General features: G+C 45.6%; 1 protein-coding gene across 7 annotated transcripts in view; it reads right to left on the bottom strand.

The window, feature by feature from the left end:
* ATP2B4 (ATPase plasma membrane Ca2+ transporting 4) overlaps nucleotides 1-15,310 on the bottom strand; it is a 100,845-nt gene that overhangs the window by 74,474 nt on the left and 11,061 nt on the right. Inside the window, exon 2 of one of the 7 annotated variants that reach the window (XM_043924166.1) lies at nucleotides 13,056-13,146. The exons of the other annotated variants lie outside the window; for them this stretch is intronic. The gene's annotated coding sequence lies outside the window, so the exon portion shown is untranslated. The remainder of the gene's footprint in view (nucleotides 1-13,055; nucleotides 13,147-15,310) is intronic. 7 annotated transcript variants of the gene reach the window in all.

Raw genomic sequence — 15,310 nt, 5'->3', positions numbered from 1 at the left:
CCTGACGTGGAGGCATGGCCAGGCCGAGGGGAGGGGAAGCCGGGATTTCTGAATACCATGCTCTGTGTGCTGGGGCTGGGGTTGGGGGGGTGGTGGCACAGAAGGATGATCAGGGCAATGCTTAATGCATCCTTTAAAGGAGCAGAGAAAGAAGTCAGCCTTCATCTACTCATTCTCCTGAAGTTACCCCATTATCAGCTCAGAGCACGTCAGTTTCTACTTAGAACAGGCACAGCTAAGGCCTTCCTGACTCACGAGGAAAATACAGGGTCCCCAGTCTTTCTGAGTACCTCATGTATGACCTCCCTTGATCCTCCCAACAAACCTGGGCAGCAGATACCACCACCCTTGTTTTACAAAGGAGAAAACTGGTTAAATACCTTGTCTCTGGCCACATAGTAAAGCAGAGCCATAATCCAAATCCGAATGTGACAAGGGTGACACTTTTCCCACAATGTCACCCTGAAGGTGCTTTCCAGACACGAGGGCGCTTCTGCTCAGTCACCTTTTAAGATAGAGTGCAGTGATAAGACGGGTTCAAATCCCAGATCCACCATCACTACCTGCTTGACCCTAGGAAAGTTAATGTCTCTGTTCTTCCATTTTAGCATTGATAAAATAGGGATAATAATAGTAACCCCACTTAAAATACTTCACAAGATTTTAAGATAATTAAATAACCTCTGTAAAAGCACACAGTGCTGCCACATAGTAAGCACTCAGACATTATTACGGTTGTTATTTAATGCTATCCATCAGTCCATTTCAACTGCTGGGTCTGGAGTCACGAGAGGCCTGCTCACCAGTCAGAGTGAGCGGTGATGCGCTGCAGTATTCCCCCTGTTTCTGCTTAAGGAAGAAATGAACACCTTAAGGTCAACCAGATTAACCTCTACTCCAGCGTTAGAAACAATTCTCTTCTTACTGTTCCCTAAAGCACCTACTCTCTCTTATACTAAACTGGGACCTAATTTGTGATCTCCATCATCAAAGTGGTCGTTAGAAACAATTCTCTTCTTACTGTTCCCTAAAGCACCTACTCTCTCTTATACTAAACTGGGACCTAATTTGTGATCTCCATCATCAAAGTGGTCGTTAGAAACAATTCTCTTCTTACTGTTCCCTAAAGCACCTACTCTCTCTTATACTAAACTGGGACCTAATTTGTGATCTCCATCATCAAAGTGGTTGGCGTGGAGTCTCACAATCTTACAGACGCCTTTTTTTAAAAGAAAGACTACTCAATTTTGGCTGTGCTGGGTCTTCGCTGCTGCGTGGGGACTTTCTCCAGCTGTTGTGAGCGGAGGGTCCTCTCGGGCTGTGGGACGCGGGCTTCTTATCGCAGCGGCTTCTCCTGCAGTGCAGCGTGGGCTCCAGGGCGCATCGGCTTTAGTGGTTAAGGTGGGTGTGTGGGCCCAGTCGTCCTGCAGCAGGTGGAATCGTCCCAGACCAGGGGTCAAAGCACATTCCCTGCACTGGCAGACGGATCCTTAAGCACTAGACCACCCTGGAAGTCCAATCACTTTTTTAATGTGTTTTTGCTCAGTTGCTCAGTCGTGTCCCACCCTCTGCAACCCCATGGGCTATATTGCCTACCAGGCTCCTCTGTCCATGGATTTTATAGGCAAGAATACTGGAGCAGGTTGCCTTTTCCTACTCCAGAGGTTCTTCCCGACCCAGGGATTGAACACACATCTCCTGCACTGGCAGGTGGATTCTTTACCACTGTGCCACCTGGGAAGCTCACCTTTTTTAATAGCTATTTTCATCCTCTTTGAACAGTTGAAGAAGTGGAGGCCCAAAGTCCTACAGTGAACTAAAGTCCTATAGTGGTCAAGCCAGGCCATGAACCGAGGTCTGCCTGCCTCCACAGCTCATGCGCTCAGCTATTATATGGATACTTCTGCATCAGAGAAGAGCGGGAAAGTCTACACATGGTAGAGGGGAAAGCAGGTATGGTTGAATTCTACATACCTGGGTTGGAGTCCAAGCTCTGTGACAAGCTCTATAACAAGTTCCCTATCAATAGCATTTATCATTTAGCGAGCACTGAGTATACGATGATGATTGTTATGTGTCAAGCACTCTTTGACTTATTTTCACAAATAGGAAAATAGAGGGGCATTTATGTTTAAAACCTCTTAAGAGGCGAGTTTCACTTTCATACTGTCTGTTGCCTTTCTTTTTCTCATGTTTCTCAGAGCCTCAGTTTGCTCATCTTTAGATAGGAATCAATATTCATTCCCATTTAATTTTCTTCAATAAATGAGTACTTACTAAGTTCCAGATCTTGTTTTAAGCATAGGCATGTAGTAATAAGAGAAACTGAAAATTTTAATGTCTACTTTGTATTTTACATGAAATTATGAAGATTAATGATTCAAAATGACTAACAGCATCTACTTAATAAATGGTAATAGCTATTACTTTCTTCTGTGTCACAGTCTGAACCTTTTTTAACTGCCACATTTCCTATTATCTTCATTCTTTTCTTTCTTTCCATTTTCATCCCCTCCACTAGTTTGGAAGTTACATTATTCCTAGTTTTTGTGTTAGCCTAGAAATCTTAAGAATCCTAGAATGTACATTTAACTTAGAAACTTCTGATAATCAATATCTTTAACCTCTTCCCAAACTATGCTAGGAACTTAGAATACTTGGACTCTATCTTCCAATTTGTATGCTATTGTTACTGGCAATTTTAATGTATAGCTTCATTTTATCATTAGAAATTAGACACTGTTATCCTTATTTTCTTTGTGAGTAATATTTAGATTTAGCACCAAGTTTACAATTTCCTTTGCTCATCATTCCCCCTTGAACCTTCCTTTTAGGTAATTTTTCTTCTTCTTGAACTATTTCCCTTAGAAGTTGCTTTTGTGGAAGTCTTACTGGTAGAAACCTGGTTTTGTTTGTCTACAAAGGGCTTTATTTTGCCCTCCCTCATCACAAATTTTCACTGATGACAAAATATTGTGTTAGCAGTTTTTTGCTTCAGAACTTTGAAGATACTATTTCACCATCCTCTTGCTTTTATTGTTGAGGTTGAAAAATCTATTGTCAGTCTAATTGTCATTCCCTTGAAGTAATTTATCTTTTTGGTTACTTTAAAAATTATTTATCTCTGGTGTTTTGTAGTTTCATTATTGTGTGTCTAATGGTGAATTTTACTTATCCTTCTCGGGATTCTTTAGGCCTCACAAGTATATTAATAATGATTATACCTTATCAATTCTTAAGCCATTGCTTCTTTAAACATTGTCATACTCCTATTCTCTCTATTATCTCCTTATGGAGGATTAATTAAGTGTATATTGGAATCTTTTTACTCTGTTCCCAGTGTGGGCAAACTATACAACCTAGGCCAAATCTGACCTGCCATCTCTTTGTATAAATAAAGTTTTTCTGGCACACAGCCACAGCCATTCATTTATATATTGTCTGTGACTGCTTTACAACAGCAGAGTTGAGTAGTTATAACAGAGACTGTGTGGACCACAAAGCCTAACATATTTACTATCTGGCCAATCTCTGGTCTATATTCCATGCTTCTATAGTTCTTCAGCATTTTCCATCTTCATTTCTTCCATCTTCCATTGTCTGTGTAATTACTCAGAAATATTTTACAACTCATTAATTTTATCTTTAGCTGCAAAATACTATTTCAAGCAATTCATAATTTCTTTTACTGTATTTTTTTCATTTTTAGACGTTCTCTTTGGATATCTGCCTCATCAATTGAGTTTCTGTCCCTGTTATTATTCTTTCAATACTCTCCTATTTCTTTCAACGTATTAAATATATTCTATATTTTTCTATATCCAATAACTCCAATGTCTGCAGTTTTTGTGGGTCTGATCTGTGAAATATTATTTTTGCTCTTCAACTTCACTTAATCAGAGAAATGCAAATCAAGGCCACTTAGAGATATTCATAGACAGCATCACTGACTCAACGGACATGAATCTGAGCAAACTCCAGAAGATAGTGGAGGACAGGGGAGCCTGGCATGCTGCAATTTATGAGGTCACAAAGAGTTGGACACAACTTAGCAACTTAACAGCAACAACAAAGAGACACTATTTATACCATTCAGTTGGCAAAAATTTTAAAGTCTGATGATACCAGGTACTCTAAGGACATGGACCAAGAGCAACTCTTAAAATTTACTGCTAGAAGCAAAACCACTACAAACATACTGGGAAACAATCTCTTATTATCTTGTAAAGCTGAATATTCACAGACTAGGACCTAGCAACTCCCTTCTGAGAGTGATACATAGAAGAGACTTGCACAGGAAAACAGGAACAAGAAAGTCTGTGGTAATGCTGTTCTTTATGGTGAGAAAGGGTGATAGCTTCACCAATAGAATAGTACGTAACAGTAAAAATGGATGAACTGCAGCTACACTTAACAGGGACAAATCTTAGTATTATAATATTGAATGAAAATAAGCTCCAAAAGACTGTACACAGTATATTTTTTAATAAAGAATATGAAGTAAGATTAAATAATATATTTGATTAGGCATACACAGGTTTATGAAAAGAATGGTAAAGACAAAATTCTGGATAGTAGTTGGGACAGGTAAGGGGCTAGGACAGAAAGCGCTCATAGGTGGATGCAAAATATGGGAGTGATCTCGTTTTTGGACTGGGTGACAAGTTCAACATTTTTGGACTGGGTGGTGTCTTCAACAGGTACATTAATACATTAACATAAGCAGTAAAAGAGAGGCACGCATAAACCAGTGAAGAAAATGTATCATGAACCATTCATTTTTGTGCATCAGAGAAATAAAAGGAAGAAAAGGTAGAGATCAGAGAGAGAAGTATGTTTCCACTATTTCTGCCTGCAACATTTTTAATCTGCATGATCAAAGATAGTCATGGATCTACCAAAAGTCAGCAACTCTTAGATGCGCCCTTCTGTTGTCGATTTCACAGTCTAAAATTGCCATTTAACAACACGGTGAATATACTGCATTTGACCATGTTATCTAATAACATTATCAACCAACCTAGCAGTTCTGATTTTCGGGGGTGGGGTGGTAGGAAAGCAGGGCAGAAGGTCGTATCTGCATTATTCCTCTAGAGACCCGAAGCGGGAGGGGCTCGGAAAGGAGGTGGGCGGGAGAGCTCAGCAGGGACCAAGTCTCCGGCTGGGGGATGGAGAGAGGCGAAGAGGTATTTAATCTCACAATGCAGGGAGACAGCAACCGGGGACGGAGGAAGCCGAAGCGCCAGTGTCCTCCAGGGCGCAGAGCCCCCGCCGAAACTCCGGGTCCTCGGCCGCCACAGCCCCACCCAAGTAGGGGCTCCGCAGGGCGGTCTCCGGGCTGGGGGCGAGAAGCCGCAGCGCCGGCCCCCGCCCGCTTGCCCGTCTCGAGCGGAGCCCCGGGGAGGCCCCGGTCCCGCGCCGCCCGCGCCCGGCGCCCGGCCTGGAGGCGGGGGGTGGGGGTGGGGGTGGGGGCGCCCGGGGCAGCGGATGCCCAGCCCCGCCAAGCCCGGAGCAGGCGGGCGGCCCCACCCGCCGTGGCCCAGCGGAGCCGTGACTCACCGCGGCCCGCCCGGGACCTGCTCTCCGCCTCCGCTCGGGCGCCCCCAGGTCCCCGCCCTCCCTCCCCCACACTCCGAGCTCAGCCCCGTTCCCTCCAGCCCTGATCCGGAACTGCCCAGACCGCCGGCGTCCCGCTCTGCCCGGCATGCCCACAGCATGAACGTGGATGATCGGTGGATGCATGATGTCAGAGAGGAAGGACAAATATCGGGGTGACTCTGAGATGTTAGCATGAAAGACACCTCCCATCCCGGTGGAAGGGAAGGGCGTGGCAAATCGGAGAGGCTTTAACACAGGAGACCAAGGTACCCAGAGTGAGTGATCTTCCCTTTGTCCTGGGATGCTGCTGCAGCTGCTAAGTCGCTTCAGTCATGTCCGACTCTGTGCAACCCTATGGACAGCAGCCCACCAGGCTCCTCTGTCCACAGGATTCTCTAGGCAAGCATACTGGAGTGGGTTGCTATTTCCTTCTCCAGTACTGGGGTGTGGGAGACCTAAAACAGAAGGGGGACACGTGGGGAGCCGGAGTCCTAGAGAAGAGTGCAACCTGGTCAGGGTACAAGGGGGGATTGCTTGGACTCAGCTTTTTATGGTCTGTAAAACAGAGGGAGTTGAGTGATAATATAATGTACTGTTGTGTGTTAGTTGCTCAGTCATGTCCCACTCTTTGCAATCCATGGACCGTAGCCCACCGGGTTCCTCTGTCCATGGAATTCTCCAGGCGAATACTGGAGTGGGTAGCCTTTCCTGTCTCCAGGGGATCTTCCAGACCCAGGCACCTAACCCCGGGTCTCCTGCATTGCAGGCAGATTCGGATATAGTAGGATTCTAGGATGTGTAATCTTAATCAAACACTGGTTCCTCTTGACCTCTTCAGGAACACATCTGAGCTCTAATAGTATACTATCACACATGTGTAGTGCTTTTAATTTCTGAGAACACTTCTGTTTAGGTTCTACACTGTCCCCCTAGATTATTAATAATCCTTATGGTTAGAAACAGATGACAAATGAGGTTCAAAGGTTAAGGGGCTTGCTCAAAGTCATGCTGTTAGCTAGTGGTATGGTCAAGAGTGGAACTCAATTAAGGGGCTCCTTTTAATGCCTCTAGAGTTCCAGCTTTTCACCCACTTTGAACAAATCTTTCATACTTGCTGCATCTCACCCTCCATCTACAGCATAGGTACGCACCTGCCGAAGAAAGAGAGTTCAAATTTTAGATGAGCTGGAAAAAAGGCCTTCCAAACCTCAGAGGAGTCAGGTGAGGAGGGGCTTCCTCATTCAAGAATCTTTGTAAATAATTATATATTTGTAGGCCCTCTACCTTGTACAAAGTTCTATCACACCCAATATCTCATGTGATTCTTGTAATGACCCTGTAAGGTATTCAAAATTATATTATCTGATATTTTAAGGAGGATGAAAAGGCTGAAGTTCAGAAGCTGGGTGACATGTGTGATGATAACACCCAGTCTGTTATCTTCCTCTGTTATGGCAAGAGGTTGTGGAGTAACCTGAATGAAAACAGAATAACAAAGATTCCCCTATTTTGTAATGGAAACCAAAGCATCTCCCTCCCTTCCCCTCATCTATCTCCCTAGATGGGAGGAAGGAGGAAGGTAAGGGATGAAACCTCCTTGGGAAAGAGGAAAGTGCACGGGTGAAACCTCCCTGTGGGCCATGGGACGACAGTGGAGAGCTTCCCGACTCACACATGAAGGGGGCACCAGCTCATGGATGAGCCTAAGGCTTCATGTCCCAGCCCTCGAGCCTACACTGAACATGTACCAATATTATTTGGATAAGCCCATATTCATCATGATGGTCATTAAGACTCTTTGTCACTTTTAAATGTATAATTGCTGGTTGGTACAACCTGTAAGAGGCTGACATCTCAGGCTGTCATTTCAAAGCATCCCAACTGTTGAGGGGTGTTGAGCTGCCTACCAAAAGCACAGGGACTCTGTCTCCATCAGAGGCACTAGACCCTGTCTTTGTCCCCAGTGCTATATTTGCTAATTTTGGTGGTGCTCACAGCCTCTTGCTCTTCCTAACTCCTTTCCCTCTGCCCCTCCCTGACCTAGGCTTGGATGATTGTTTAAAATAAAACAAAACAAAGAAGTTTCTTTTCTTTAAAAATATAGCCCAAGATAAAATAAACTCAGAGAAAGAAGACAGGAAAAGCCATACAGTTCTTTCAAACCAGGGGGCTAGTGTCAGAGCCCAGACTCAGCAGGAGGAGTCAGCCTTTCTGCCATTAAGAGTAATTCCACTCACAGGTTTATAGGGACTTGATTTAGGGTATTCCACATCTTCTTCCAGAAAGCCCTGCCCCTAGCTGAGCCTGTGTAAAAGCCACTTTACATTTTTAACTCTTACTTCAAACACAGGTTGGCCTGAACCTTCATGTGGGATCCAGACACACAGAGGGAAGGAATTTTTTAAGGCAATTCAAGGGTTCCAAGCTTTCTCCCTCTTCTGATCTTTTCATCCCAGGTTCAGACCTCTGTACCCAGCCCAGGGTGGCTCCAGACTGTCAACTTTCAAGGCAAAGGGTGCAAGCATCAATATCTTTATTTTCCTTCCAAAATCACATCAATCTTTCACCTCAGGTTGCCTACTATTATCGGATTCCAAGAACCATATTTGTGACTGACTTGTGGACAATTCCTTAGGATGTAAGAAAATGCTCATGATATAGTATTGAGTTGGAAAAATCTGAATCAGAAACTTAATATTCAAAGTATTCCCAATTTTGTTTAAAAAATGTGTAGAGTCACCTACATATATAAAAGAATAAAGAGAATATACCAGAATGTTAACAATTATCTTTGGACTTACGGAAATCTTACTTCTCCCTTATGGAAAGCATGCCGGACTTCCTTAGTGGTCCAGTGCAGGGGACACTGGTTTGATCCCTGGGCTGGGAGGATTCCACATGCTGCAGGGAACTAAGCCCTGAGCCAGCACTCTAGAGCCCTGAGCCTGTGTGCCACAACCACATAAGCCCACACACCCTGCAGCTTGTACCTCACAACGAGAGGAGCCGCCACGATGAGAAGGCCCCACTCGCTGCAACGAGAGAAAGCCTGCACGCAGCGGAGACCCGGCACAGCCAAAAAGAAATTAATCAATTAAAAAAAAAAGCATGCAGCTTTTCCAGTAAGCGGCCTGAGGTGACCCCTAAAAATGGTCTATTCACTCGACCCAGAAAACCCCACAAAATCATGCAAATCAAGAGGTTCAAATCTTCGTGTTCACTTTAAGAACACTTGTGAAACTGCCCAGGCCATAAAGGGTGTGCATATCGGAACAGCCACCAAGTATCTGAAGGCTGTCACTTTAAAGAAGCAGTATGTGCCACTCCGTCGTTACAGCGGTAGATTTGGCAGGTGTGCACAGGCCAAACAGTGGGGCTGGACGCAGGGTCGGTGGCTGGGAAAGAGAGCTAAATTTTTACTACACATGCGCAAAAATGCAGAGAGTAATGCTGAATTTAAGGGCTTAGATGTAGATTCTCTGGTCATTGAGCACATCCAAGTGAACAAAGCCCCCAAGATGCCGCGCAGGACTTACAGAGCTTAAGGTCGGATCAACCCCTACGTGAGCTCCCCCTGCCACGTTGAGATGACCCTTACTGAAAAAGAACAGATTGTTCCCAAGCCAGAGGAGGAGGTTGCACAGAAGAAAAAGATATCCCAGAAGAAACTGAAGAAACAAAAACTTATGGCCTGGGAATAAATGCCACAAAGATAAATGCAAATAAAAGTAAAAAATAATAATAATTTAAAAAAGCATGCAAACCAGAAAGTAGGAAAAACAGATTCTATGAATGGGTATGCAAAGAAGATTCTGCCTGCTTAGGGTAACAGAGAAGCAGAGTTGCCTAGGGCTCAGACAGGATGATTAAGGAGCTGAGTGGGAAACAGCCCTGACTTACACTGGGGCACAAGTTAGCTCCCAGTTAGACAAAGGACTCTGGGATCAGCCAGCCCTGGGGAGCTCCAAAGTACTGCTGTTCACAGCAACAGGTGCATGAGATAAGCCGAGTAAGTTAACAGAAGAACAGGCACTTCACCGACAGGAATATGGCTGGGATCCTGGGTTGCCTCATGTTGTATTTATTCCAACAGTGTGAACTGTTTTGTGACCAAAATACCAATAGAGGCTGGACAACAGAAGTGCAAAGGGAATTACCAGCCTTGCAAGGTTCTTAGATGGAGCCCTGAGCTCCCTACCGTGTAGTGGCAGATACAGTTATACTGAGGCGGCCCTAGGGAGCCTTCCAAACTCCCGGCAGGCGTCCAAGGAAAAGGAAGCTGGTGAAGAGGAGGATGCTTCCTCAGGCACGGACTTAACAATTCTTGGAGGCCAAGTCCCTAAGCAGTCTCCTGGGGCACTGGTCACTGTTTCCATTTGCATCCTTGTCGCTGCCTCCCAGGAAGTTCTCCTCATCTCTGCACCTAAGCCAGCTGAGCTATCACCCCATCCTAGGTGCCTCTCCCTCCACCCTTCAAGGTTTTGTTTTCTGCAAATTAACATGCCTGCATGGACCAGGCAGCCACAAAAACGAGTGAAGCAGCCTGAGCATTAGGCAGCAGGGAGAGGAGGCGTCTGTGGCAAACGAACGCAGACGCTGTCTGAACAGGGCAGCGGTTACTGAGCTCCTGCTAACTGTTGCCATGGAAAAAAGGTGGAACTTTTGTGAGAGCTTCCACTTTTTGAGAAGCAAGAAATTTGGATTTCTATGGTGAATCTTATTTTTAAAATTTGGTCACCAACTATAATTAATCTTCAGGGTTGTTTGGGCAGGAGGAGGCAGAGAATTGGGAGTTAAAAATCTCCTCAAAGTATGTTTAGGCCAAACTATTCATTTTACACATGAACAAATGGAAGCCCAGATTTATCCTTAAAGTGAAAGAGCAACTTAAATAGTTGAAATCCCAGGTCTCCCGACTTCTAATCTGTAATTTGTCCTTCTAGACCACCCTGTCCGTCATTAGGAGTCCTTTGCAATTATTCAGCATGACATGATGAGATGCTGAACAGGGATGATGACCCTGGGAAGAAAAAAGGTAAACTCTGCTGTGATCTTGACTCTAAAGAAAAATTTCTATTGGTTTATTCAGTTATTCATCCATCCAACGTTTACTGATCATCATCCAGTAAAGAACCAAGGTTCTTTTCATCCAGTTAAGACTCTTTTCATCCAGTAAAGAACCAAGGACTTTACTGCGCTGTGCTTAGTTGCTCAGTCATGTCCGACTCTTTGTGACCCTATGGACTGTAGCCCGCCAGGCTCCTCTGTCCATGGGGATTCTCCAGGCAAGAATACTGGAGTAGGTTGCCATGCCCTCCTCCAGGGGATCTTCCCAACCCAGGGATCGAACCCAGGTCTCCCGCATTGCAGGTGGATTCTTTGCTGTCTGAGCCAGCAGGGAAGCCCAAGAATACTGGAGGGGGTAGCCTATCCCTTCTCCAGGGGAACTTCCTGACCCAGAAATTGAACCAAGCTCTCCTGCATTGCAGGCTGATTCTTTACCAGCTGAGCTACCTGGGAAGCCCACTGGCTAACCAGAGGTAGGGCACCAGTCCTAGCTCACAGGCTGCGTGTGGGCTAAGCGGATGCTGTAGCCAGAACCGACAAGTTGACCTGTCCCAGCAACCACGCTGCTCACATGAACTCGGTTACGACTTACATGCTCACTTCTTCTGAAAGCATCTCCCTTCACAGGATGCCATCCCCGAGAGACTAAGCGGGCTGGAGAATCTCTCTCCTCCACTCCAGGAGAGCCTGGAGCACTTAAGTAATCCACAGGAAGCAGAAGCAAGAGCCCAGTCTCTCATTGCTACACCCCTTCCAGTTCAGGAGGGCAAATTCTGGTTCATGCCTTACCTTGGCCAGGCTGGCACTTCACAACAGCTAAAGTCTCTGTGCGGGTGCGTGCTGGAGAGAAAGGTGATCCCAGACTGGGACTCTCCTGCCTGCTTATTAAGCAGCCTGCTCAATTCCAGGGGCAGCTGGCAAGTGATCTGCCTGACCACATAGTGATGGCATCTTCGGGCCGCAGCTGCTACAAGCAAGTAGAGCGCTGTCACCCATTCTGGCTCCTACAAGAGATTTCCCAGCATGGCTCTTCCATCATCTACCTCCCGGGGAAGGAACGCAGGCCAGGAGCAAACAAAATGAGGGGACTGTAGCTCTCCACCTGCCACTCCTCATTTTGCCAGGACTCTTGCTATACAAGGGTCAAGCGTGATTTTGGAACTGCTGCCATTTGGAAACAACAGAGTCGCCAGTCGGCCAGTGAAGCCTTTTGATGGAGAGCTGTAGGAAGCAGGGGCCTCCAGGCCTTTCAGTTACTTGGGGACAATGGGCTCTGACCCCAAAGGTACTGAGCCCAAAGGTTAGCAGGGAGCAGGTGGGCAGGCTTGTGCCAGGATCCATGGAGAAGGAAGGGAGAATGGGAGGGACAGAAGGGGTAAAATCAAAATTCAACGAGGACCTACTACGGGCCAGGCCCTTAGGACATGGACCACTCTTTATTAATAGATAATCCTTTTTTTCCAGAGAAGATGGAGTCCAGTCACATGAAAAACTTGTCCATGGTCACAAGGATGGGAAGGCAGACTTGAACCCAGTTCCATCTGACTCTCCCAAACCTGGGATTGGGAACACTGTCTGGGTGACTGAGGGCAGAGGGCACTGCTATAGAGAAAGGCATGGGAAGAAATTCAGGATTTGGTAAACTGAACCTTGGGGCCGGAAACCCAATGGAAATTAGCATTATTTTCCCCGGCATTCTATGTCCTATTCCAGTAAGTGAGTTTTCTAGTGTTAGAAACCTCCTTTCACCTGCCCTCTTCACAGGGCTAAGTGTCTGGGATCAGGTTACAGGACAGGAGACACAGCTGCAGACAGAGCCATACCATCCTTTAGAGTCCTCTATGTTGAGGGACTCTTCCTAAAGTCCCCTGTCAAAGGAGAGCTGAGTTAGGGATCAGAGGCACACCCAGAGGGCTATCCTAGTTATTTCAGTGGCCCATTCTTAACAGTTACAATATTACCCTTTTCCCTCTGACCATGGGAAGCCCAGGGGTACAGAAGATACTAAAACAAAATACATGTGATGATGTTTTAATTGAGCATTTACCATGCACCACATACTGTTTTAGGTGGGATATATCAGTGAACAAAAAGACTAAGATCTTTGCCTTCATGGAGCGTACATCACAGCACAATCAACATCAAACAGTCTTTTTTGGTGAGTTTTGATTAATAGAAAGGGTCTTACTGTCAGACAGGCCTGGGTCAAACATTGGCCCAGCCCTAACCAACCAGAGGACTTCTGGGCAAGACACTTGGCTTGCTGAGTATTAGCTTTCTAATTTATAAAATGAAAACAATGACATGTTGTAAGGTTGAAAGATAATATACACAAAATGCCTGGCATATAGCAGGGTTCAAAAATGGTATTCTTATCTTTTCGGGCCCACCTGAACATGCAGATTCCAGGACAACTGACTCATCTCTTCTTTAGGGGCTGTGGCAGGGCGTCACCTCCATGACATCCGTAGGGACAGTCTGCTGTGATAAACAGCATGGTGGGTTTGCATCCGTCTAAGGTCAAGGACTTCCCCTCAAGAAACATTCACTCCCACCCACAGCCACTGTTGGAGGGACAGGCCTGGGTGTTCATGATTTGATTAGTCCACACTCTCCTCAAGCAGGCCACACAGATCACAGATGATTAGCAGGGATGGACATCAGATCTGATCTGGAAATCAACATCTCTTGATATTTGGGCTGAGAAACTTGAGTTAATTTACTTTGCAGAGCTAAGCAGAAAGGTCATCAGTCTGGACACCGAAACTGCTGCTTGGTGAACCGCGACGACAGCTGTGCATGTGGACGGGGGGCAGAGGAAAGATGCTGTCCGCACGGAAGCTGCACCTCTGGCTGCTAATTCTGTGATATCTCTCTGTAACCTACTAGAGCCCCCTTTTGCTTTTTTGGACTGGTTTCTATTCTGCAACCAGATGATCTCTAAGACAAATCCAGTAACAGTCTCAGATGGTGGTTGTTGTGACATAATTTGAAAGCAGCGTATTTAGTTGACATTGAATAAAAGCTGTCAAATCTCTCCCTGTTCTTGTCAGCCAGTCAGTCATTCAGCAGTGGAAAGAGGAAATTCAGAAACAGGCTAAACTAGGGCTGGACCTCAGCCTGTGTTTTATGAACATCTTTACTAATCTGTAAAATGAAGATAATACTAGTACTGACTTCATTGTCAACTAAGAATATTAAATGAGATAATCCAAATTTAATACCGAGCACATAATTAGACTATTACTTTTTACTGTTGTTATCATTTAAGATGCAACAAGTGTTGTTTTAGATCTTGATCTAGGCAAGGAAAGAGGACACAGTAGGAGCAGAATCTGGAGTGGACGTGAGAGATCAGAGAAGGACACACTGGCAAGTGGGATCAGAGGACTGGGCAGCAGAGAGGACTGAAATGTGAACGGAAAATGCGGAGGGGCACTGAAGTAATAGGCCTACGCACATCCAGCGCTCCGGTGTCTACCCAATGCTGTCATCCACCACATCTCATCTGTCCATCACAACACTTTACAGGGAAGGTAAGGAAAGATGATCTTATGCACACTTTAAAGATGGGAAAGCTGAAGTTCAATAAAGATGTGTATAACATGCATCAACCGAATCTAAATCCTTCAATATCTCTCTTATCCTTCAATATCACACTGCCAAGTAGGGTGGAAGGGCTGAAATGAGAAATAAGGATTGGAAGAGAAACTGGAGGGCTTCTCTGGAAGTTTATTTTTTCTTTCCAAGGTTCCATGCAGATCCCTCTGCACATCCTAGCAACAGAATATCTCCCATCAGATTCTGAGAACATAAGCAGGGGATTGCAAAGTCAGGCAACACTGGGATGCCAGCCCAAGGACTGGGTATACCAGGCTGAACAAACACCCAGCTCCAGCACCAGGCCCTGACCCAGAAGACAAAGGACAAAGGCAAGTCCTTGATCATCAGTTCAGTTCAGTCACTCAGTCGCGTCCGACTCTTTGTGACCCCATGAATTGCAGCAGCCAGGCCTCCCTGTCCATCACCAACTCCCGGAGTCTGCTCAAACTCATGCCCATCGAGTCGGTGATGCCATCCAGCCATCTCATCCTCTGTCCCCTTCTCCTCCTGCCCCCAATCCCTCCCAACATCAGGGTCTTTTCCAATGAGTCAACTCTTTGCATGAGGTGGCCAAAGTATTGGAGTTCCAGCTTCAGCATCAGTCCTTTCAATGAACACCCAGGACTGATCTCCTTTAGGATGGACTGGTTGGATCTCCTCGAAGTCCAAGGGACTCTCTAGAGTCTTCTCCAACACCACAGTTCAAAAGCATCAATTTTTCAGTGCTCAGCTTTCTTCACAGTCCAACTCTCACATCCATACATGACCACTCGAAAAACCATAGCCTTGACCAGATGGACCTTTGTTGACAAAGTAATGTCTCTGCTTTTTAATATGCTATCTAGGTTGGTCATAACTTTCCTTCCAAGGAGTAAGCGTGTTTTAATTTCATGGCTGCAGTCACCATCTGCAGTGATTTTGGAGCCCCCAAAAATAAAGCCTGACACTGTTTCCACTGTCTCCCCATCTATTTCCCATAAGGTGATGGGACCAGATGCCAGGCAGGAGGGCCGAGAGGAGCTACTCCACGTTCAAGGTCCTT

This window comes from Cervus elaphus, chromosome 14 (genome assembly GCF_910594005.1).
Source record: "Cervus elaphus chromosome 14, mCerEla1.1, whole genome shotgun sequence".
NCBI lineage: Eukaryota > Metazoa > Chordata > Mammalia > Artiodactyla > Cervidae > Cervus > Cervus elaphus.
Note: the sequence above shows the minus strand (reverse complement) of the source record. Positions and strands in the feature narration are given on the sequence as shown.